The sequence below is a fragment of the Octodon degus genome, unplaced genomic scaffold (genome assembly GCF_000260255.1).
Source record: "Octodon degus isolate 3935 unplaced genomic scaffold, OctDeg1.0 scaffold00070, whole genome shotgun sequence".
In the NCBI taxonomy this organism is placed as follows: domain Eukaryota; kingdom Metazoa; phylum Chordata; class Mammalia; order Rodentia; family Octodontidae; genus Octodon; species Octodon degus.
The window spans coordinates 1,431,308-1,455,414 of record NW_004524646.1 but is presented as its reverse complement, the minus strand read 5'-3'; the positions used below and the strand labels follow the sequence as shown (position 1 = coordinate 1,455,414).

The 24,107-nt window shown below is 46.3% G+C and overlaps 1 protein-coding gene across 6 annotated transcripts in view; it reads left to right on the top strand.

Moving 5' to 3' along the window:
- The window catches only part of Foxn3 (forkhead box N3), a 440,054-nt gene that overhangs the window by 177,695 nt on the left and 238,252 nt on the right, over positions 1 to 24,107 (top strand). Inside the window, exon 1 of one of the 6 annotated variants that reach the window (XM_004635125.2) lies at positions 23,138 to 23,189. The exons of 4 other annotated variants lie outside the window; for them this stretch is intronic. The gene's annotated coding sequence lies outside the window, so the exon portion shown is untranslated. One more of the 6 variants, XM_023719608.1, reaches the window with a different exon arrangement.

Here is a 24,107-nt window from a genome sequence, read left to right as displayed (position 1 = left end):
TAGCGTATTCTCTCATCCTTTGTCCCTTTTTAAAAAAGTTCTACTTAAAAAGTTCTACTTATCCTTCCAAGCAGCCTCGTAGTTTTCCTTCCTTCCCCCCTCCCTCCCTCCCTCCTTCCTTCCTTCCCTTGTTTTGGGTGCTTGAGATGGAACCAGTGGAACCAGGACTCCATGTATGTTAGGCGAGTGCTTTACTATTGAGCTATAACCCTAGCCTTCTTTCCCTTTTTCAAACACAAAGCAACAAACAAACACTGGAAATATTCCTTGAATATCAAGGTCTGAGGTGATGATCTCTCTTCGCCTGTCACACACGGTCTTCAGTTGGTATCCCACGCCTTGCGGGTTGGTGACCAGCTAAGTGCCCACGTGTTACGGAGGCCGAGGAAGCACCAACTGAGAACAGTATACACAGGGCAGTGGCTAAAAATGAGCACTTCCTGCCCCAGCGGTAAAATGCTGCTCTACCAAGAGAAGATTCTCATCCTTCAGAAAAAAACAATAGCCACTTCTTCCTGTCGCATGTTCAGGGTATCAGCTAATTATTTGTCAAGCTGCTGTCACCCATGACTAATGCTATGTTGTGAGTGAAGCGGCAGCAGAGATGGAAATACTTGTGCGGCCTCATGATGCTGAGCCATTGGTAAAAACAGTGCTGGGCCCCAAGTGTCCCTCTGCCCCTTCCATCTTCTCTCCCTCAGTGCAGAGGAGGGCAAAGCCTTTCTTTATAAACTCTGTGTCTTTTAAGAGACCAGCTAGTAGGTATTTTAGGCTGTGTGGGTTTATATGGTCTATGCTGTGAAGACCCAGCTCTGTCATGGTTCAGTGGAAGCTCTGGATAGTGAATGGCTATGGCTGTGTTCCAATAAAGTTTTATTGACAAAAATAGGTAATGAACTGATTTGGCCCAAATGTAAGTTTGGTGACACCCTGCTTTAGAGGACTCCTTCTTCTCTGCCCCTGATATTGGGAGTCATTTTCAGTTTGAACATAGGGCAGGGCCTAAGTTGGATGTAGGCTAATGTGTGAGTTATGTTCATGGCTGGTGCTTAGGATAAGGAGAAGCTGTGGTTGTAGGAGTAAGAGACTGTAGGCCTAACAAAAACCAGCTAGCCAGTCACACCATGAATGGGGGCCTGGTCACAAGACAGACACGTTGGGGACGCTTGGAAGAGAATTCAGGGCAAATGAGCCCCTGACCCAAGCGGCCTGGCTGAGTTTGCTTTTTTCCTTGCACGGCTGACGTATTCCATCCTATCCTGTCTGCGTCACACCTGCAGACTCTCCCACTTCTCACATCTGAGTGCGGAATGCAGGAGAAATCACAAGCAGGGCCATTGGGTTGCCGTGATGTTCCTGTCACTCGGTCCCTCCCCACCCACAGTGATAAGATGAGCGGATTTTGTTGAGCTGGGAGTGGTGGGACCTCTGTGCCCTGGGTGATACCACATGTTAGGAAGTATGGCCAGTAATGGAGACACGGCTCCTTGAGAGGAGTGGGTAGTGTCACAGCAAGTGTCCAAACAGCCAGTGTGCTCAGCTCAGCCCTGCGCTGCTTCGAGACGAAGACACGCTGTCCATGTGTTCTACACACCGGGCTGAAATTTGCAACTGGTGTCATTAAGGCTGTGCAGGAGTGTTCCAGTTCCGTTAGGAGAGTGGTGTTTGTCCTTTCCGGGAGGCGGCCCCAGCCAAGAACAAAAAAGTTTTTCAGTGGTCTTCAGGGAGTTGTTGAAAATATCAGGCAATCCTGATTAATTCCAGGGAAAAGTTTCATGGCTCTTTCAGAGTTTAAACTACAAAGAAAGTGAAGAAGGAAGAGTTGAAATTACTCTGGGAAAATGAAGTGGTTTTAGGTGAATGTAGTAGGACAGGAATCAGAGACACAAAAATGAACAAAGAGGTTTTTTTTTTTTTTTTTTTTTTTTGGTTAGGTACTATAGATTGAACACAGAGAGTGCTCAGCTCTATCTCAAGCCCTTTTTATGTTTTTATTTTATTTTCTTGAAACAGGGTCTTATATGTAGTCCAGGCTGGCCTTGAGCTCACTGTGGAGCCAGGCTGGCCTCTACTTTATGGCAATCCTCCCGGCTCCCAAGTGCTAGGATTACAGGCATGCACTACCGTGCCCACCCAGCCCTTTTCTATTTTGAGACAAATTCTCGCTGAATTACCCAGCCTGACCTGGAACTAGCGATCCTCCTCCCTTAGCCTCCCTAGAAGCTGGGATTTTTTTTTTTTTTTTTTTCCAGAACCAGGAATTGAACTCAGGCCCTTGTCCTTATGAGGCAAGCGCTTATTCCACTGAGCCATCTCCCTGGCCCAGAAGCTGGGATTATAAGCGTGTTCCCTGGACCATGATTACGTGGGCATGTTCCAGTGCACCCAGTGCAAATGATTTTTTTGGTTTTTTTCAAACTTTTTTTGCCAGCTCAGCCTGCCCTGAGGGTGGGGCTGGCGTGGTACATGGTGCCAGGGATTGAACCACAGTCCCCTGCGCCTGCTTAAACTTGCCTAAGCAGGCACTTTGCACTGCTGAGCTATCTCGCTGGCTATCAACTGTTTTATTTTTCCTTTTTTGTGGCACCCGTGGTCAGACCAGGATCTGGATCACACTAATGAAGCGCTCGGCAACTACACCCTTAACTCCCGGAGGCAGCACTGAGCTCTTGTTCTAATTCCTTTGCATTTGACCTGATAGCAGTAATCACTTGTATAGCATTTGCCTGTGGAGTGTGTCCCTGTAGGTCTAGGGACTTGAAGGGTACCGATGTGCCATCCCTCCCAGCTGCACTCTGGCCCTCGCGCTGTACCTCCTTTTGCACCCAGGCATAGAGACAGAGGACTTTCCCAGCCCTGGTCAGGGCTGCACAACCAAGTAGTTGTAGTGGGGCTGAAGGTGGGAGTGTGTGCCTCCTGATAAAGCCACCGCACCCCAGGACGGAGCGGCCAGCCTTCGCTCAGCCCAGACTTGGCGAGGGGTTCGAAGGATTCTTTATTTCCTTAGATACGTTAACAGCATAGGCCCCCAAAGGAGGTCACACTCTGCATCTGGCTGTCTGTCTGTCTCTGTGTCTGTCTGTCTCTGTCTCTATCTCTGAGCAACTTTGCGCATCTATACACCACCTGCTGTCTACCAAGGCTGACCCTGTACAAAGCATGCCCTTTCGGGCAAGCCGGTGAGGTGTCTCGGCTGAGCCAAGACCTCCAGTGTGATTCGGGGCACCTGTAATTGCCAGGGATGCTAACTGAACCCTGAGTGAGTTCAGGTAAGGTCACTGCTCTAAGGGCTTGAGATTTCTCTTCAAACCGCTGTTGTTGGGGAAACCCAGGGCCTCCTGCCTGCTAGGCCAATGCTCTACTACTGAAGGATGCCCCAGTCCCTTCCTACGCCCTTTGAGTGCCATAAGGAGGTCAGAGGAAGGCTTTCCCTTTTTTGCCTTAGGGCTGAGCAGTCCCCAGAGCAAAACTGGTGTGGCAGGATCCCAGGACCACACAGCTGGGTTTGGCCACAGGTCTCCTCCTCGGAGGCCCAGGCCCTCTTCTGTGAGCTGTCCCTGCCTCATAGAGCAGTTGGCAGAGAGTGAGGAGTCAGTGCTCAAAGGGGTGGGTGCGGGCTTTGGGCAGCCTGCTGCCCATCCCATGTGGGGATTTACTCTTTAAGGAAATACTGTAAAATAGTGAATGTAAAACCAAGAGAAAGGGCTGGGAAGGTGACTCGTAGAATAAGTGCTTGCCTGGCAAGCACAGGGCTTGAGTTCGATCCCTGATTTAAGAAAAAAAAAAAAAAAAAAAAAAAAAAAAAAAAAAAAAAAAACAAGAGAAGGCTGGGTGTGTGACTCAGTGGAAGGCCATTTGCCCAGCCCTGGGTCCCATCCCCAGCACTGAAAAAAAAAAAAAAACAGCAAACTTTTCAGTCTTTAATCTCAAAATAACCCCTAACCAAAGAGTGAGTGTAAGGGTGAGCATTTAAACTGAACATGGTGAAGCCAGGCATGGTGGCTCGCAGCACCATCGGAGGCCAAGGCGGGAGGACTGCAAGTTCAAAGCCAGCCTAGGCAACTTAGAATCTTTGGGAGACTCTGTCTAATAACAATAATAAACATAATAATGATGAAAAATCAAAACAACCCAAATAATATAAACAATGAGCACTTACTCATTTATTTCAAATGATGAAAGAAAACATATAAAACCTGTATTTTAAAACCTGACATCAAAACATCATAAAATCCATTTACTCATTAGCTATTTGACATGTCTCTACATTGCTTTTCTCCTTTTTTTTTTAATGTATTTGTTACAGAGTCTCACTGCGCAGCTTGGTCTTGTAGTGATCCTCCTGTTCTCAGCCTCCCCAGTGCTGGGATTATAGGCATGCGCCACCACGCCTGGTCTCTGTGGCTGGCTCATTGCGCCTGGGGACAGGGCTGGAGCGGCATGTGGTGCCGGGGATGGAACCTCGGTCCCTGTGCTTGCCTAAGCAGGCGCTTAGTACCCTGAGCTCTCTCGCTGGCCCTTCTCCTACATTTCTTGCCCGTGTCCACTTCAATCATTTCCTCATGTGATAACAATTTTAGGATGCTGTTTTCTATAGTGAGAATAGCAGATCATTTGTTTGATGCTTAAACATGATTGGTTGAGCTTTGCTTTCTAAAATAAAAATGTTAAGCTTCACAACTGGTTATTGCTAATGCCATGTGAAGTTCTAAGTCTATTGTCAAATTTTGGAAAATTTCTCTTGTGCTTCATTCACGTATAAGCTGTAAGATTTTGTGGCATCTCAAGTCTCCCTGTATAGTGGTTTATCTGCAAGGTAGAAGATGTACATTAACCCAGAAGAGGTCATTGGGGTTTTGAGCCTTAAACTTCAGTGTTTCACATTAAGTGCTGCTGAGACTACTAAGTGAATATTAATTACATTATGTTTGACACTTATATTTATGGAAAATAATTTTTATAATAATATAATAAGTTTATAAAAGAATATGTTCTCACGCACACTAAGTGTAATCTTAGTTATATTCATGCAATAATTGAATATTCAAAGTCATTACGTAACTACTTTGGCCAGCCTACCTCCTATCGGCCACTGTGTTCTATGACACCAAGCAGATACCATCTCAGCTGTCTGCCATACAGAAGCTAGTTGCTAACATTGCTGTTCTGCTTGTGATCGTTTCTCCACGAGCACCTGAGCTTGGCATGGACACTTGGAGATACACTGTTGAGATAGTCTTCCTACCTGCCCTTAGAAATCAGCCCAGCTTCGAGATCAGCTCTAAGACCTTGGTGGGAATCTTGTTTTGCTTCAGGTTGTAACACAGACCTGACCTCCCCATTAACTCTGGATTCCAGACAGTTAACCCTCATTCATGAATATTCCATTCATCACAGACTATTAACATGGCCAATCTTTACACATGAAGCCATTCTTTAAAAATACTCAGTAATAACATAATTTGGTACAGTACTTTTTTCCTAAATCATTTTTCTCTTATCAAGTCCAGCCACTAAATTTGTCAAGTTATGGGTTTTTCTCCCCCCCTGTATTTTGTGACATTGAAGACTTGCCCGGGTATGGTGGTGCACACCTGCAATCCCAGCACTTGGGAGCTGAGGCAGTAGAACTGCCACAAGTTCGAGGCCAGCCTGCGCTACATAGAAGGCTGCAGACCAGCCAGAACTCTACAATGAGATGCTGTCTCAAAAAACCAGAGAAAGCAAAACAGGTAGGGAAAAGGCTTTATGGTAGTAGACACTTCCAGGGGGAAGTTAGGAAACTGGATCCACCACTAACTCTCCCTAGGTTTCTGTCTCCATGGCTGTTAGGAAGTCTTGGTGGCAAGTGACAGAAAAGCCAGCTCAGCCTTGTGAACATCGGTGGAGGTGTGTTGGCTCCTGCATCGAGAACTTTCCCAAGCTGCCCTCTCTTCATGAATGCAGTCCCCTGGGGAGGTGATGGGCCCTTTGAGCCCAACCCACAGGACTGGGAAATCTGGGGCGCTGTGGGGGAGGGAGAGAAGAAGCGACGCTGGAGAGGAAAATCCTAATGTGCAGTCTGACTAGGGCCCCCAAGTCACTTCTCTGGCTTCAGTTGCTTCATTAAATTAGGGGCTTATATGACATCATTAGTAAAGTTATTCCTAAAGCTAACCTTGTAGATTTTATTTTCTTCTTATATTAATTGGTTTTTGTAATGAATAAACCTTTTTTGGCCAGTGCTATAAAGCTCAGACTACAATTAGGAGATAAATAGCTCTGTTTAGATTAAAGGATAAACCAGTTCAGCCAGCAATTAGTAACTTTCTTCCTACCCATGAGTTGGAACAATGGAGGATTGAGGCACAAGGCCCAGAAAGTGGTGGATAACTGACTCTTGCTTTGACTCAGTCAGTGCTGATTCTCCGTAGCAAATGTATCTCCTTCAGATGGTGACCTGGGATGTTAGGGACTGAGCTCAGCCATCAACATTCATGGCATCGCTGCAGTGTGGTGTCACAAGAGAGCGGTAAGAGTGGCCAGGTGTGGTGGAGTCCCAGCCCTTGGGAGGCTGAGGCAGGATGATCGCCATGAGTTTGAGGCCAGCCTGGGCCACACAGTGAGCTCAAGGACACATGGAGAGACTGTGTCTCAAAACAGAAAATGAAAAAGAAGAGATACTTCATATGGAGTGAGAGAGCTAGCACTGGTGGCAGAAGCCGGAGGGACTCTAAGTGGCAGTGGAATCAGATCCCTGTGGTGAGCTGAGAGTGTCTCAAGAATGAAACCACAGACCTCAGCTTTCTGCTTCATCCACTTTCTGTGGAGCTTTAGCTAATCTTGTGATGAGATTTCAGCTGTGACACCAGGAAGGCTTTCAGAGGAGCAAATGTGGGTAATCTGTGAGAGAGTGAACTCTGCCTCAGGACGTGAAGAGGGCACGGGTGCGGGAGACGGCCCTGTGCTGAGGGAGCCTGTGTGCCCTCAGTCTCTGGGACAGGGCTGTGGAAGGCTTTGGAATGGCTGCAGGGTGCTGGGTGCCTCCCTAAGAGAGTTTTATCTTCACGCCCAAGATATGCAGGGAGAATTTTAATCTGATGGGTGGCGTGGTCAGTGTCTTTTCGTCATGGCTGTTCTGAAAGTGCTTGCATAACTGGTAAAGGTTCATCTCTATCTTTAATTCTCTGTCCGTAAGCTTTTGGAAGATAATTCTGGTGTGGTAGGATATGGTGTTTCTTAATTGGTAGACAGGACTCACCTAATTCTGAGTGTAAAGAACAAGAGAAAATATTCAAAAAAATGTTTTTTTTTTTGTTACACACATGTGCTTTAGAAGCGTAATTTGAAGTGAAACCTCCAGTGCTTTGTCCCTTTATTCACACAATATTTAAACAAGGTTTATTTGATGAACTGGCAGTGTAGGTGCGTGTCGCGGGGTCATTAGGCTAAAGAGTGGCAGAGTACACTGTTCTGCGAGCTGTCAGATGGACCTATCACAGCTGATTGTTCCTTCTGAAGGTTCAAGGCCTCTTGAGTTACGAGCTTTCCTGAACTTTTCTGAAATTCACTGTGTGTCTATATGTGTGTGTACAGAAGTCTGCGTATTTGTTTATCTGGTGGCACTTAGGGCCTAGCTGCAAGGCAAGCTCTGTATGACTGAGCTATACACCAGCCTCCAAATCTTTGTGTTTTAAGATCTAAAGAAAAAGGGCCAGTCAAATAGCTCAGTGGATTAAAGCACCTGCAAGCAGGTGCAGGGGCTGGAGGTTCAATCCCCAGGCCTGCTGTGCTGGCCCCACCCTCAGGGTGCACTGAGATGGCAATTGAGATTGAGTGCGATGGTGTGTGCCCGTAATCCCAGCTTTTGGGAGGCTGTAAACAGGCGAATCACTAGGAGTCCAATCTAGTAGTGAGACCCTGAACACCCTGTAGACTCTTCCCTAAAAAATACAAAAAAAAAAAAAAAAAAAAAAAAAAATCCAAAGAAAAGCACAATACTAGTGTATGATCATCACTGTGGGTACATTGATATTTTGTGGGTGTGCTGGCTCATTTAGTAAGTGATGGGCGTTTTTTTACGTGAGCATCAGAACTAGCTGACAGTGGAGAAAGGCTTTCTGTGTTTAGCAATCTGTTTGCAAACTTCTATGCAAAACCCAAGCCAAATACAGAACTCTGTGATAAAGAAGTCTCAGAAGTAGATTATGGTAAATTACACTGTGTAATCTTGAGCTTGGAGCGCATCAACAGGTCGGAGAGTGCAGTGCAGGAAAAGGCATGCTGTGCAGGCGGAAGACAGGTGCGGTACATATTGGTCAGCTTTTTATGACCATGACAAAATACCTGAGGTGGGCTGCCCATGAAGAAAAGAGGTGTCTTGGGCTGGTGAGATAGCTCAGCAGACTAAGCACCTGCTTTGGCAAGGGCAGGGACCGGGGTTCCATCCTGGCTGGCCGCGTCCTCGGGTGCGATGAGCCTGCCACGAGACTGAGCCTGTAATCCCAGCCCTGGGGAGGCTGAAAACAGGAGGACCACTATGAGAGCAAGCTTCATAGTGAGACCCTGTACCAAATACAGTAAAAAAAAGAAGGAAAAGAGGTGTCTTAACCCACGTAAGACTTGGAGACTCAAAGTCCAACAACACGGTGAAGGCTCTGTCAGGGGCTCCTCCTCTGCCCAAGTCACATCATGGCAGGCAGTGTGTAGAAGCATCTGCTTACAACCAGGTGGGGCCAGGCTCAGGCTTCTATGAAGACCTCTTCCCAGGGGCTCCCAAGGGGCAGCTAGAGAATAACCTCAGTCTTCCCAAGGGCAATGCTTCAGTGACTTAAGGCCCTTCCTCTAAGTCCCACATCTTCTGGCTCACCACGCTGGCAACCAAGGTCCCAACACAAGGGCCTCTGTGGGACAGAAGTCCATCTCACCCCTCCAGGCACCCCTTGCTGTCCTCTGGCCAGAGACATAATTCCTTTGAGGCTCAGTGTCCTCATTTGCCCATGTGGATGCCAGCATCTACCTGTGAGGTAGCAGGGGATGAAATGAATAATGTAGCTCTTGGCGCCGTGCCTGGCCTGTGGGAAACACTGGCGAGCTTTTGTTGTGTGTGTTTTATGATTCCTTGGACCGCAGTACTCGGGTACTTGCTGTTCATTGTGCTGACTGCTGTTGTTCAGGTGCCTGGGATGTCCTGAGGCAAAGCTGACATCACCTTGGGTCCTCCCCAGGGAACTCAAGAGCAGCCTGTGTGAAGACAGCCTTGGACATACCAGGCCTCTCACCAATCAAGGGACGGCGAACTCTGCTTGTAAGACTCTGTGCCAGGAAGGAGGAAGGACGCGTGGCTCGGTTTCAAAGCAGTATTTTGGCTTTATCCTTCCACGGAGAAGTAACAGGAATTTAGGCTTCTAGGGGACCTTGCTGAAGACTTTTGCATTTCTTTAGCTGAAATTAGATTTTTACATCACTCACTTGATCAAAACAAAATAAAACAGAAAAAAACCAACACCATGCATCTATGAGGACGGAGAAGTTTTGCTCAATTTCTCTGAACTAAAATGTGCTAAAGAAAAAAAAAAGTCTATCAAAACGAAGGAGTGGGCCAGTGGAATAAAGCTCAACAGAATAAAGTGTCTGCTTAGGCAGGCACAGGGGCCGGAGGTTCAATCCCCAGGCTTGCCTTGCCACCGCTGCCCCTGGGGCACACTGAGACTGCAATTGAGATTGGGCGTGGTGGTGCTCACCTATGATCCTAGCTCTTGGGAGGCTGAAAACTCTCGTACCTACAATATTTAAATGGCAGTGGAATACCCATCTCTGACAAAACTAAATAAGAAAAAGGGGATATAAATGAAGGACCACTTTGTATCTGTATATACAAAATAGGATAGATATACAACTACTTTCTCTTAATTCAATGAGAAGAAAGATTTGTACTAATAGTGTTTGGACAGGGTATGTCTGCATCTTGTACTATGAATAACCACTACGAAGACAAGAATGTGCAATGTATTAATTATTGAAACTGTCCTACTAATCAGTTATGAAACTGTCTTATTGCTATTTGTTTCTCAATAAAATTAATAAAAAAATAATGACTATTGTATAAACTTTTCGCAACAAAAGTAAACTTTAAATTGGGGGGAAATGAGTATTCTCCATCATTCAAAAAAAAGAGAGAATCACTATGAGTTCGATCTAGTAGTGAGACCCTGTAGACCTTGTAGCCCTGTACTAAAAAGAAAAACAAAACTAAAGGAATACCCAAAACAACTACAAGAAAAGAGAGGCTTCTTACTAGATTCCAAAACATGGATTAAAAAAATAATGCCAAATACATAGAGGCCAACCAGATTGCTGGCAGTAGGTGGCAAAGTGCTTTGCTATAAATATTTCAAGACTCCACTTTCTCTACTTAAAAAAATTTTTGCTTTGCCTTTCAGAACACAGAAATGACTGGACATGCCGTTAATTCATGTGAACGAAATGGAAAAAACAAACAAACAAAAAACATGGAAGGTTTTCCTTAGAAACAGTTTGGCCAGGGCTCAGGCTAAAGTTAAAGCTTGGGTCTTAGTTGGCCTGCAGTGAATTATTTCTAGTGTCTTCAACAAGCGTCAGGCCTTAGTACCATTCCTTTCCTGTCATCTTGAGGTGTGTGCAGGGCGCATTTCAGCTGCAAACTCCGCTGCTTTCACTTTTGATTGGTTCGAACCTCCATCTGGTGCTGTTTGACTGTGAACACTTTTTTTTTTTTTTTTTTTTGTGGCTTTTCTGTGGCTCCTTTTCAAAGTATTCAAAGCAGTTTAAAAATACATAATGTTCTGCCATCTGACTAACAGCTAATGTAAGTACTTATTTGGGGACTTTTTTTTTTAAATCTATGAAACAGATTCGAAACTTTTAACTTTTACAATGTCTTGAAAATATGGTCGTAAGTAAGAGGAGAATAAAAAAGAAAGAGGCTTGAAATATGGGATGATTCAGCCATAGTCATAATACTTTAGTAGCAACAGTAGTAGCAAATAGCCCAGATTATAAAAACAGAAGAGCTAAAATTCTTTATTTAATATTAAACAGGAAACCGAAAGTAATCTGCAGCAATGTGGTGAGTTTTCAACAAACCTGCTGCTCTGTTTATCTTTGCTGAAAAAAGCTTACATGAGACATTTTTCCCTTTATTCACTTACATTGTGTGTTTAATGAAAATCTTAACCAAAACATGACCATTAGTAGCAGGTTCTATATTGTAAGGTTTTGAAATAACTCATTACCACTAGATCCAAAGGAAATTTGGAAGCGAATTGAAAACCTCTTCAAGGGTGGAAAAAAAAATGCTTTGCACTTTTGTTTCGCCTTTGTGTGCAGCTGTCACTTACCCAACATGCACGTATGAATATTCTTTCTGAGGACCTGGGCTTCATTTTAAGGTCAGCCTTCAATTTCTAGAGAATATAATTTGCTGGTATTTTTAGGATATCGTGATTGCTCGTAATAACTAATGGGAAAAAAATTTCAACAGAAATGTGTAACAGCTGTGTCTGCTTAAACTTGATTAAAGGCAGTAAAAAAAAAAAAAAAAAAAAGTAAACAGAAGAATAATGTGACAATAGATGAGGGGAAAAGTATCCTGCTCATTGAGGGAAGTTTTCACAGACATAACTGGCTGCGCTCCGGAAGGCCAGCCATGTCTGTGTTTAAAGTTTACTTTTCTGTTTGTCTTGAGTGGGATCAGTGTTGTAGTGAATAATTTATAGCCAGCATGAATGAGCTCATTAGTCACCTTTTCAGACTTTAAATGAGTTTTGTGGTTGTCGTTACTCGAGCCTTCTGTTCAGCCGGGGAGCAAAATGACAGTTTGGCAGTTGGCTGCCTTGTTGTGGGGGCCGCCTGTTCCCCCTCAGATCTGTGTTGGTTTTTGTATTTCATTGAAACCTTCCCTTTCTTCCCCTGTGTGGGTCCGGGAACTCTCCCGTCGCAGATGCCTTTTGCACCCCAAGCTTAAATGAGAAGTTTCAGAGGGATTTAAAAAAAAAAAAATCTTTTGGTTGTGTTTGCCAGAAAGAATGAAGTGGATGTAATGAGCCTTTTTCCTCCCAGCAACTACTGTGTGTTTTTTATTCCCTTTGTACTTGGTTTGATATTCAAGTGATTCAAAAATTGAGGAGTTGTCACACAGCAGCCAAGGCAGCCTCTCCAGAGTGATAGGTGTTTGAGACAGGGGATGTCACTGGAGTAGGGAGGGAGAAGGGTGTTTGGAGGAGGCTGAATTATTTCAATTCTGAACATCAACCTGATGGGGATGAAGAAAGTACAGCAGAGCTGCGAGGCCAGATTTCTAGGAGAAGAGGAAACCGCATTGTTCTTATAATGGGGTCAACAAGAAGATTTTTGTTTTTGTTTTTTGAGACAGGGTCTCACCATGTAGTTTGGGGTGGCCTAAAACTTACTATGTAGCCCAAGCTGGCCTTGAGCTCGTAGTGATCCTCCTTGTCTCAGACTCTCTGCTGCTGGGATTACAGAACGCACCACAACACTTACCAAGCCTGTTCAAGTTCCCAGCCAAAGTGAAGGTCCAGGATCACTAGAAATGGCCATCTCGATGTTCTCTGGCACCAACTGTTATGCAGAAGTGACCCACTGTAGCTGCCCCTTGGAAACGCACCTGGGAGGCTGCCATGTGCCAGCAGGGGGTGGAATTTCTTTGGAACAGATGTCTGAAGGTCCATCCCTCTTTGAACTGCCCTGGGTGGCTCCAGAGAGCTCTGCTCTTTAATCCCTGGGAGCTAGACTTCATGTGGGATGCCAGTCTTGGTGCTTGGGATTCCTCTGCTGGCAGTTGGGGGTGCATAGGTGCTTCTCCGGGGTGTGTCTGCCAAATCCCTGGACCCATACCTTACCTTCCTGCTGACATTTGCTGTGAGCAACAGGCACTGGTGGCGTCCGAGCCATGTGGGTAGCATACCCCTTTCCGGGACCCATATTGTTAGACAGCTGGCCCGGCACTGTGTGAGGCGAGCAGGAAAAATGCTCAGGCTTCCTGTTAGGAAGAAGTGCCAACTTAAAAAGGACGCTTGGTTGTTTGGGGGCCAGAGCTTTGAAACTAGTCAGAGTCACATGGTTTTTAGTACAGAGCAATGAGGTGCTGTTGGACGCACCCACACACGTTAGTAATCCATTTGGCTACTTCCTTTCCCCCACCCTGAGGAGAAGGTCGTGGTTCTCCCTCACGATTTATGGACATGCTTGGCTTGTACTTGAACTGCAATATTAAAGGCACGGTGTGGTCTGGGAAGCTCTGTCTAGCATGTGTCAGGCTTTGAGTTCGGTCCTCAGCACCACAGAAAAGAAAAGAAAGAAAAAACACAAAACCAGCAGAGATCCTATTTTGAGAAAGTGGGAGTTTCAAAACAGAACGCTTCGGTGAACTTTGCAATCCAACAGAGAAGAAATATCAGATTTGCTTGCTGTAGTAGGTTGAGTAAGTTGCTAATCTTCAGAAAGGAACTTTGTACCTTGGGGGAAGTATGTGAATAATATTTTAATCTGTAGCTTGTTTCTCAGAGTGTCTGTTTGTTGTTCATCCAGTTTGGAGTTTTGGTTTCATTTAGAAAGTCCATTGTGGAAGGCATGGTGATCTTGTACAGACTGAGCCACGGAAACCCCAAGACTGAGGTACTTGGTGAGTTCTCAAAGAGGAAAACACCAAAGGCCTCCAAACGCCAGAGGAGGAAAGGCTGGTGAGCTCCTTGTTTTTGACTGATCTACCGAGTTGGTACATTTCTGCTTGGGAGAGTGATGCAAAGGAGCCTCGCTGGGGGGAAGAAATGATCAATGTTTTAGACAACTATGCAATAGGCCATGAGCAGACGAGAAGTCTAAGGCAGGGTTCCTGCTCTCAGGGCACCTCTAAGGTCTTGTTGACGGTTTTTGTCCAGTTGATTTATTTTTGCAAGGATAGACCACATTGTATTGATAATGACATGGAAGCTGAACTTTGGGAGGCCTTCGTTTTATTTTACATAGCACCATTTCATTCTGTTTTAAAGTTCACTGTTTCTTGTTTCTTTCCTCTGTCTTTTCTGTAGAGCAGGTAATTGATAGTCCCAAACCCTTTATTACTTAGTTACTTAGAGACAAGAGATTCGTAAGTTGCCTGGGCTGGGCTTGAACTTGTAGTCCTCCTGCGTGAGCCTACCAGAGTCTTGCTTGCTTCTCCTGTTTTTCCTGCCCCTGACTCACAGGAAGGCCTCCAACAAGATGGCAAATCCTCTAGATCAATCTGAAGTATGTTCTTTCCTCCCTGGCTCCAGCATGGCTCTGTAGACCCCTGACCAAACACTTACGTATTCCCTGCGTGACTGTGCACGCCCCTATGGGCCTCAGGTTCTTGTCTATAAATGAGATATTAAAAATGCATTCCTCACCCCTCACCTGGTTAATGCGAGGCTGAAATGGATAGTTATTGCAAAGCCTTAGAATACCAATGGGCCCCATCTGTGTGCTGCGTAAGTCCGTGTTGAATACAGTCAATCCTTGTTATTGGCAGATTCCCCATTTGCAGATTTGCCCTCTCACCAAAATTTGGAATAAAACCGAGGGCATTCACATGCATTCATAGACATGCAGAGCAGCAAAAAGTCCGAGTCACCCAGCGTGCACATTCCGGGGCAAGGCTGAGCGGGGGGATGGTTTGCTTGCAGTCTTAGGCTTTTGTACAGTAAACAGGCATAACTTTTTGTGGTCTGTGTAGTACCACATTTTTTGCATTTTTGTTGATTTCACTGTTGTAAATGGCACTCAGGTGGGGCTGAAGTGCTGGCTGGTGTTTAGAAGTAAAAGGCGGTTTTGATGTTCCTTAGAAAAGAGACAAGCTTCATGCAGGCATGAGGCATAGAGCTGTTAGCAGTGAGTTCAATGTTAATGAGTTAAGAAATGTGTCTGACTGTCCATCTGTCTGCCCATCTGTCTGTCTTTCTGTCCATCCATACATCTATCCATCCATCCATTCTAGGTTTAAGTTTGTGATTCTTTTGCATCAGCCTCCCGGAGGTATGCACCACCACACCTAGATCTGTAGAATTTCCTGGAATTGAAATATAATAAAAATAGCATTGTGTATGGATCAGTTGATGAAAATATTGTGGCCAGAGGCTTGCAGGAACCTAACCCTATACTTCTCCTAGGACCACACATAGTCTAGGAGAAAGTGAAAATGACTCAGACATGGAAACCATTGTTCAAGACCACTAGAAAAAAGCAAATGCAAGAGAATGAAGGGCACTGGGCTGCTGTGGCCCATATATCAGAAAAATATGCCTCGAGCCAGTTATTCTAGTCATTTGCAAGGGCTCATGATGAGAGGCATCACCAAACACCCTCCCAAACGCATTGCCCCACCCTCCAGTTCATTTATTGGATCTGTCTGCTTGTCAGCCACTGGAATGTGAGGTGAATGAAACTAAATAAAACAAGACACAAATCCTGCTTTCTTGGTGCTGTACCCGCACGCATGCGGTAGGCAGTCTGGTGGGGACGGTCTGCTATCCTGTTACAGTGTTTGCTTAACATAAATTTCTAGGATTTGGCCACTTAGGGTTGATTGTGAGACTCATCTGAATTTTAGTTCATTTTATCAAGGGACCCTTTTGCATAGTTGTGCCAATCCACCTTCCCCCAAGTGCACCCATAGGGCATGGTTGTTCCTTTTACACCTGGGTCCATCTGATAGGTGAGCTGAAATACCACAGTTGCTTTAATTTTGCATTTCTTTTATTGTCACTGAGGTTGAGAAGCTTTTCATGGGGCTGTTCTTATTTTTATGACTCTTTTTAGGATTTTGCTTCTCTCCTTGTGTTTTAGTTACATTTCTTAATGCTGAGACAAAATACCCAAACCCAGAGTTAAAGAGGAAAGGGTCATTTAGCTCACGTGTGCAGAAGTTTCAGTCCATTGCTGGCTGGCTCCAAGGCAGGGTGGCATCACAGAGGAGAAACAGCTCATGCTGGGTGGAAGGCAGCACAGCAACAAGGGATGACTGCAGCTCTTTCCATCCCTTGTCTTGGCCAGGCTCCTCAGGGTGGGTAGCACTCACACCCTTAATCCTAGTGCCCTTGGTCTTTGCTTTGCACTGTGAATCAATCCCAGCATCGCATGTTGGAGATCCAACCACCTCTGCAGAAGCCCTACCTATGACTGCACGAGGCTTTGTGGGGATGTCTAAACACAGGCTATAACATCTTATTAGAGTGTTAGTTTTTTTTTTTTCTCATAGATTTGTAAAAGTCAACTTTTACAACAGTAAAGTAGTAATCAATTTTCTTTTTTTCTCTTTTCCTCCTTTTTCTTCTTCTTTTTCTTTTTTTGGTAGTACTGGGGATTGAATCCAGGGCTTTGCATTGAACTATATCCCCAATGGCTTTTATTGTTTTTTCAAATTTTGAGATAGTCTCACTAAGTCTTTAATTTACATAGGCTGGGTTTCAACTTAATCTTCCTTTCTCAGCCTCCAGAGCTCTGGGATTACAGGCATGAATGAACATACCCAGCTAACCCAATTTTACATGTTGGAAAGATTTACATATTTTGCCTGGCAAGCACAAGGACCTGGGTTCGATCCCCAGTAACACATGCCATGCTGGCTCCAAACCGGGCACGGTGATACACGCCTATAATCCCAGTGCTGGGGAGGCTGAGACAGGAGGATCACTATGAATATGATCTGTGTAGTGAGACCCTGTACCAAATAAATAAATTTTTTAAAAAAAAATTTAAAGACTGTAATTAATCTTCCTCACAACTCTATAAAACACGGCTCTGGTTTGGATGTGGGAGGCAGTGGAAGAATGTTTAGGAGTCAGGGCCTCTTGGGAGGTGAGCCTAGAACGGACTATGGGCCCTGTCCCCTTCCACTCTCTCTTGTACTTCCTGATCACATGGTGATTGGTTTTGTTCTGCCACAAGCTCCCACTGCGACGCCTCACGTCCAGAGTGTCGGAGTGGAGTGATCATGCACTGGGACCTCCACCACTGTAGGCCAAAAATCTTTTCTCTTTGTAAGTTAATCACCTCAGGCATTTCGTTACAGTGACCAAAAGCTGACCAACAAAGGTGGATATTGCTTTAGCTCTCTCTCTCTCTCTCTCTCTCTCTCTCTCTCTCTCTCTCTCTCTCTCCAGGGTTTCACTAATGTAGACCAGGTTGGTCTCCAACTCACAGTGATCCTCATGCCTACCCCTCCCTAGTGCTGGGCTAGCAGGTGAGCACCACTACACCTCGTTTCCCTCTTTCTTTTTTAAGATAAAGTAACTAGGTAAGAGAATGGATTTTTTTTTTTTTTTTTTTTTTTTTTTTTTAACCAGGGATTGAGCTCAGGCCCTTGTGCTTGCTAGGGAAGCGCTTATTCCACTGAGCCACTGGAGTACCTTCACAAAAGTTATCCAAGTAATAAGTAGTGAAGTTTGAGTATGACGGTAGTGTGTGCTTAAGTACTATAAAGCTGTATCGTCCTGGTCTCGGTATTAGGTTTGTGTTTTTATTTCTGTTTGTTTCATAAATGCTCACCAAATCACCTATTTCCTCCCATCTTTAATGCCTGGCACCATATGTTGGATTATTCCTGGGTCCTTCAAATTCCCCTCTTTCGTTCTGAGCAGAGTTGCTAGATGCTTAATAAATACTTGTTGAGTGACTACATTGGCTAAATCTTGATTCTAGATCATCAGCTCACACTTGTGCTTGCGCCCAAAGCGGAGTTGACAGGTTCTGTAGTTCCGTGCTGCCTCTAGCAGGAGACATGCCAATCTCAGGCCTGGCTGGGGGCATGTGAGCTAATGTGCCTCACTCCCTGGGTCTAGCTCTGCTTGCTCTGACGCTGCTCCTCCTTCCTCCTCCACTGAACCTCCTGCCTTAGTTCCCTGCTGGAACAATGCTTTTGTTTACTTGAGACGGGATCTTGTTGTGCAGTTCAAATTGACTTTAAACTCATTGTGTAACCTAGGCTGGTCTTGAACTCATGGTGATCCTCCTGTCTCAGCTCCTGAGTGCTGGGATTACAGGTGTACACCACCACGCTTGGCTCTGGAGCAGTTCTAAGAAGCCTTATCTTAGGCTCTGCCCTTCAGAATCAGTCATGTAAACACTAAGAATATGCAAAAAGAAAACCCCAAAGATGCCCAGAAAGCCCAAATGTTTCCCACTTCCAGCTCACTAAGAGGTTTCACATCTTGCAACTGAGGGTCTTTCTTTCTCTTTTTCACAAAAAAGAAGTGAAAAGCTTTTTAACCATGAAGAACAGTGTTCAGACTCTTAGGTTAACTAAAAAAAAAAAAAAAAAAAAAAAAAAAAAAATCTTAGCAAACCCACAATTAAGTGATCTTTGACTGTAATCTTCCCTCTCCTCCAGCATCCAGTCATTTGACGGGTCCTCTTGGTTTTTCTCCTGAAGACTCATGATTTTAGTTTTCCATCTGACAGCTTCTTCTTGAACTCAGTGGGTCTCAGAGAATGGTTCCCACTCAGCTGCAGCGTTATCACTTGAGAGCTTTTAGAGCAGCGGAGTCTCAGGCCCCAGCCCAGACTCCTGAACCAAAGTTCTAGGGGTGGGGGCTGGTTAGCTGCATTCAATCAAGGCTTCTGGGTAATTCTGATATGCAAAGTCCTGAGGAACAAGGCGCCTGGCTCTGACGGCTGCTTGCTATCAGAGCATCATAAGTGTATTAGGTGTGCACTGCAGAAAATTTGGAAAATATAAAGAAGCCTGGAAGGAGTGGGCAGAAAAGCGAAACGAACCCCTGTAACTCCCAGAGGAAATCACTTATTTAGTATTTTCTTTACAGCTTTGCCCCTCTCCATGCAGAACCCCGGGACTCGCACATGCCAGGCAAACACATTGCCTCTGAACCACACCCCCAGTCCTCTCCTAGTTTTCAAAAATACATTTTAATTAATTATCATCATTTTTTTTTTGGCACCAGAAATCAAACTCAGGGCCTTGAGCTTGCCAGGCAGGTGCTGTGCCATTGAGCTACATCTCCACCCCTAAAAATCCACTTTAAATAAAGTCTTTATTCTCTTTGTTTTTGTTGGGGCTCAAGCCCAGGCTTTCCTTCCTTTTTTTTTTTGAGGAACCAGGGATTGAACTCAGATCCTTGCGTTTGCCAGTCAAGCGCTTATCCTACTGAGCCATCTCCCCGGCCCCTTTTCCTTCCCTTTTGTGTGGGTAACGGTAATAATTTCTGAGTTGGTTAGCCACACTTTGCTCTTCCCTTTTTCTCTCTTCTGCCCAAATTATTCTCAAATCTACCGTCTTTCACCCTGCGGGGCCTCGCCCGAAGAGGACAACTCTGGGCTCGGAAGCCTTCAGAGAGCTCCTTGCTCTGAAAACGGTGCACAGGAGTACCTCATGCTGGCCTTCCAGCCTTGGGGGATGCGATGCTTGCACTCTTAGCCATTAATATGTGTGCTCCCTGGAGACAAAGACTTTGTCACTTGATCTGGACATGGTGATGAGTGCATTTGGGAGGTTGAGGCAAGAGGACTGCAAGTCTGAGCCCAGCCTAGGCGAATTAGCAAGACTGTGTCTCACAAAGAAAGGTTTTTTTTTTTTTTTAAATTTATTTATTTATGTGTGTGTGTGTGTGTGTGGCCAGCTCAGCCCACCAGGGGGCGGGGCTGGCTGGCATGTGATGCTGGGGGATTGAACCCCGGTCCCTGGGCTTTGCTAAGCTTGTTCTAAGTAGGTGCTTTAGACCACTGAGCCATCTCACCAGCCCCAGAAAGAAAGTTTTGAAAGGGGCTGGGATGTTGCTCCATGTGAAGTTCCTAGGTTCAATCTCAAGTACTGGCAAAAACCATGCAAAAAAAAGCCCTGCAAAGGGGATGGCGAGATCGCTCAGCGGTTTAAGTGCCTGCGTGGCAAGTGCAAGGACGTGGGTTCGATCCCCAGTACACCATGCCAGGTCATGCCGACCCAGAACTCTGGATGTGCTTTAGCCAGCCTCTGAAATTGGACATGGTTGCCCCAGTGCTGGGGAGGCTGAGACGGGAAGAGTTCAAGCTGCATAATGAGAAGCTGTGCCAAATAAACAAAGATTAAAAGAAACATTTAAAAAAACCCTGCCATCAATAAAAAAAACAAAACAATGATTACAAAACAAAACACCTTGTATCTCAGGCATGGACCACAATGCCAGGTACTTGCTAGGAACTCAGTAAATAAATATTTGTTCAGTGAATGACCGTATCATCTATGAACATAATCAAATCCTATTTGATAAATGAGTTTGTGCCTTTCATCTCGCCTACCTGGGACAGTGTTGTGTAAGCAGAATCCTCCCATGGGGCTTTCCCAAAGTGCGCACACCTGGCCATCCTGCATCTGGCCTCATGAGGTGTGGCGTCTTGGTGGCTTTGGTGGGCAGCTCCAGTCCAGCAGCTCTGGTCTAGGCCACTCCGTCCCCACTCCCATGTGTCAGACACTGCACCATCCATATTAGCTATCATCCTTCTAAAGTTGCGTTCCCTGCCTTCCCCGGGCCTGCTCTCTCACCAAGACCTTGTCTTAGCTCTTTGGAGACAGGTGAGAAAAGAGGGAGTTGCCCGACTCAGCCTTGGCCAATCAGGTCATTTCTTTGAGCTTCAGCTGTGCCGTGGAAGCTGCAAGGGGTGCAGGTGCTAGAAGTTAAAAGACCTCAAGACTTGGCCCGAGGGGCGCGGCACGGAAGCCTGCTACAGGGAAAGGAGGGGAGCAGATGTACAGAGGGCAAGAGGAAAAAAATGTAGGGTCTCGTAGGGAAAGAAATGGAGAGAAGAATTGCCTGGTGACTTCCAGGTGCACAGAGCCCATGGTGCGGCCTACACTAGGCTTACTCATCCTTTTTGCTGGAGTCGGTTTCAAGGAACCCTGACTGGAAGCCCAGCTTTTCTGGCCTGCTGATTCACCATCTGCTTTGAAGGCCTTTCAGGTCTCCCAGTCTGCAGTGAGTGCTCCCTGCTCATGCACTCAGCTGTCCCTGCCTGGAGGGGATCCACGACCTTTGCTCTCCAGTGCAGAACCATGGAAGAGGAACTTCAGCCCCTCACCTAATGGAGCCAATTGCCCTGGAAGTCACGTCTTCTGACTCCCAGATGCTCTGTATTCTTTAGCCCAAACGGATGTCCAAATGGAGCTGCGGAATGGTTCCCACAGACCTCAGGCAGGATGTAGGGATTGTCTAAAACAGAGTTCCAGTGCATATAGAGGATTCTGCTGTCCAAAGTAAAACCATAGTTTAAGCGATTTGATTTGTTTATTTGAGACTTGGTGGAGTCTAAGACACATGGGTACTATTCAAGAACAGCAGAGAACTGAGAGTGGGGCTGCTCCTAAATCAGTGTAGCTCCCCGCACCCTTTGGTGAGGGCGTACGGCCCAGAGCCAGGGCTCTGTGGAATGCCAACGTTGAGGAGCCCATGCCGCATCCTCTTGGCTCTCACTGAAAGTCTAGACCCCCACTTCCGATAGACAGGCAGACAGGCAGGGAGGCCTTGCGTAGCAGGTAGGGCTGGCACCCCTCTTTCTCTTCGGGGTGATAGTTTCTTATACCTCTTGTCACATCTGTAATGGGAGAGGGAAATTTAAAAATGTCTTTGCGAGAAATCAAAAACTGACAGAGAAAAAGAAAGGCAAGCTAATTAAAGGCACCTTCCCACCTTCACTATACCGGCTGCTTATGGCTTCTCAAGGCCCAAGCTTGCTAGGTTTCTAAATTTTTTGCTCCCCTGGGATGACTGGTTTAGACTCTGGGTGCTTGCAGATTTTTAAGAATGACATATTCCACCTAGGCCAGGTGGTACCTGCCTGTAATCTCAGCATTCCATGGGGCTGGGGCAGGAGGGTCACAAGTATGAGCTCAGCCTGGGCAAATCCAATTGAGAGAGACTGTCTTAAAATTTAGAAAAAGGGCTGAGGATGTAGCTCAGTGTGGAAGCCCTGGGCTTAATCTGCTGTACAATACAAACAAACAAACAAACAAGAAAAATGAAAAGAATGACATTTTCCAGCTGGGTGTAATGGTACACACCTGTAATCCTAGCACTCCGGGAGCCTGAGGGAGGAGGATCACAAATTTCAGTGCAGCCCTACCAATTTGGTGATTTAGCAAGACCTTGTCTCAAAATGAAAAATTAAAGGGAGAGGGGCGGGTAGGTATGTAGCTCAGTGCAAAGGCCGGGAGTTCATTCTCTAGTACCTAAGAAAAGAAAAAGAAAAAAAAAAGAACAAAGCTGGGTGTAATAGCGCATGCCTCCACTTCCGGCACTCAAGAGGCTAGGGCCAGAAGATTACCATGAGTTAAAGGTCAGCCAGGGCTACATAGTGAGTTCAAGGCCAACCTAGACTATGCAGTGAGCCCGTTTCTAAAAAAAAAAAAAAAAGTGACATTCACAGCACAATATTCCACGAACAATTATTTTGGGCTCACGTCACCTCTTTGAATGAACTCATGAAGGATTGGGGTGAAAATAATGTGCCATCGGTATCTACTACAGAGACTTGGTGCTACCATAGGAATGAGGTGTGCGTGTGCGTATGCGTGTGTGTGTGTGGGGTAACAGCAATTTAGGAGCTGGCCAGGGAAGGGGAGTTTCTTCCTTTCTAGTCCAGGAAGGGGTTTGGAGGAGTCTGTTTGCCAACTCCAAAAGGGGTTGGACAATTTCCCAATTTCAGTTTTGGTTTCCCCTGTAGAGATGAAGCTCTTTAAGGAGGACATGCTGATGGAGGGTTGGGCCACAGTAGTCTGAGTCGCAGGAGTCTCAGATTATTTTATCCTGACTTTGGTTACCAGTTTCGACTCTCAGAATCTCTGGAGCAAGCCGGCGCACATGATCTAGTTTTCTCTGCCATTTTACACCTTTTACTTCCTTTTTTCTTTTTCTTGCAACAGCTGAGAGTTGAACCCAAGGCCTTAACGCTGAGCTCCACCCCGGCCCCTTTATATTTTTTATTTTGAGACAAGGTCTACTTAAATTGCCAGATTACCCAGACGGAGCTCAAACTTGCGATTCTCCTGCCTCAGGCTCCTAGAACGCTAGGGCTACAGGCAAGCGCCACAATGGCTGGGTTGCTTCACTTTTGCTGAGTGACTGCGTCGATCACGTGTGTTCAGTAGTAAAGGGGCGGGGCTTCTCCTTCGGAAGAGTCCCTCCTGAGTGCTGGGAAGTAGAGAGGTGTGGGTGAGTCTGAAAGGCGCTGGTTTCTGAAGCTTTGTGAAGGGGCTGACTCTCAAGATTGGGGTTTCCTTACTTTTTGAACCAGAAAACTTCCTAGGCGACATTTCCTGCCACTCCATGGCTCTGTTAAAGGCACTGCATACTGGAGGCTGCGGTTCACCATGACTCTGCCCCAGCTCAGGTGGGCACAACCAGTGGGGTGGGGGCAGAGCGCCCCACTTCTCTGTAGACGAACCTACCACCGATTTAACCCTGGGAGTGGGGGACAAGCGTCTTTTTATTTTTGTCACCACCAGAGTGTCCTGTTGGACTCTGTGCTTTCATCCTCTGAGAGGCAGTTGGTTGGCGCGGCCGTAGCAGTGGGTGGTCGTTCTCTGGAGTTCTCTCCAAGCCTGCAGACTCGGAAAAGTGGCTGCCACGTTTGCTGGGTGCACGCAAATTGTCAGCCTGGCTCCTGGGAGCTCAGATAGGAAGGAGCTAAGTAAGACTTGTGCTCACTGCAGGCCGGAAGCCCTTTGGAGCCGGGCACAACCCCCTGGAGAGGCCCCTCCGGCGTGGCCTTCAGGGCCTCCTCTGTAATGGCCACCCTCCCTCGTCTGCCTCTCGGCCACCTGGCCTGGACGCGGCGGTGCCTTTCCTCAGGGGCGCGAGGAGGGCGCCGAGGGCCCGGGTGTGCCGCCAGGACGCTGTAGTTGGGCACAAGCGGGATCGCCTCTTTTCACCCTCACAAGCCTCGTTCGCCTCATAATTCTTTTTATTTTTACTTTCAAGCCATGTAAGGCGCGCGGACGGGATGGGAGCGTGTGGGCAACACGCCGCCAGCGGCGCAGCGCCGGCTCGCCGGTGCAGCCAGGGCCCGGGGAGGGAGCCGGCCACGCGCCGCCCGTCCCACCTGCCCACTGCCGGCGGTCGCGTCCCGGG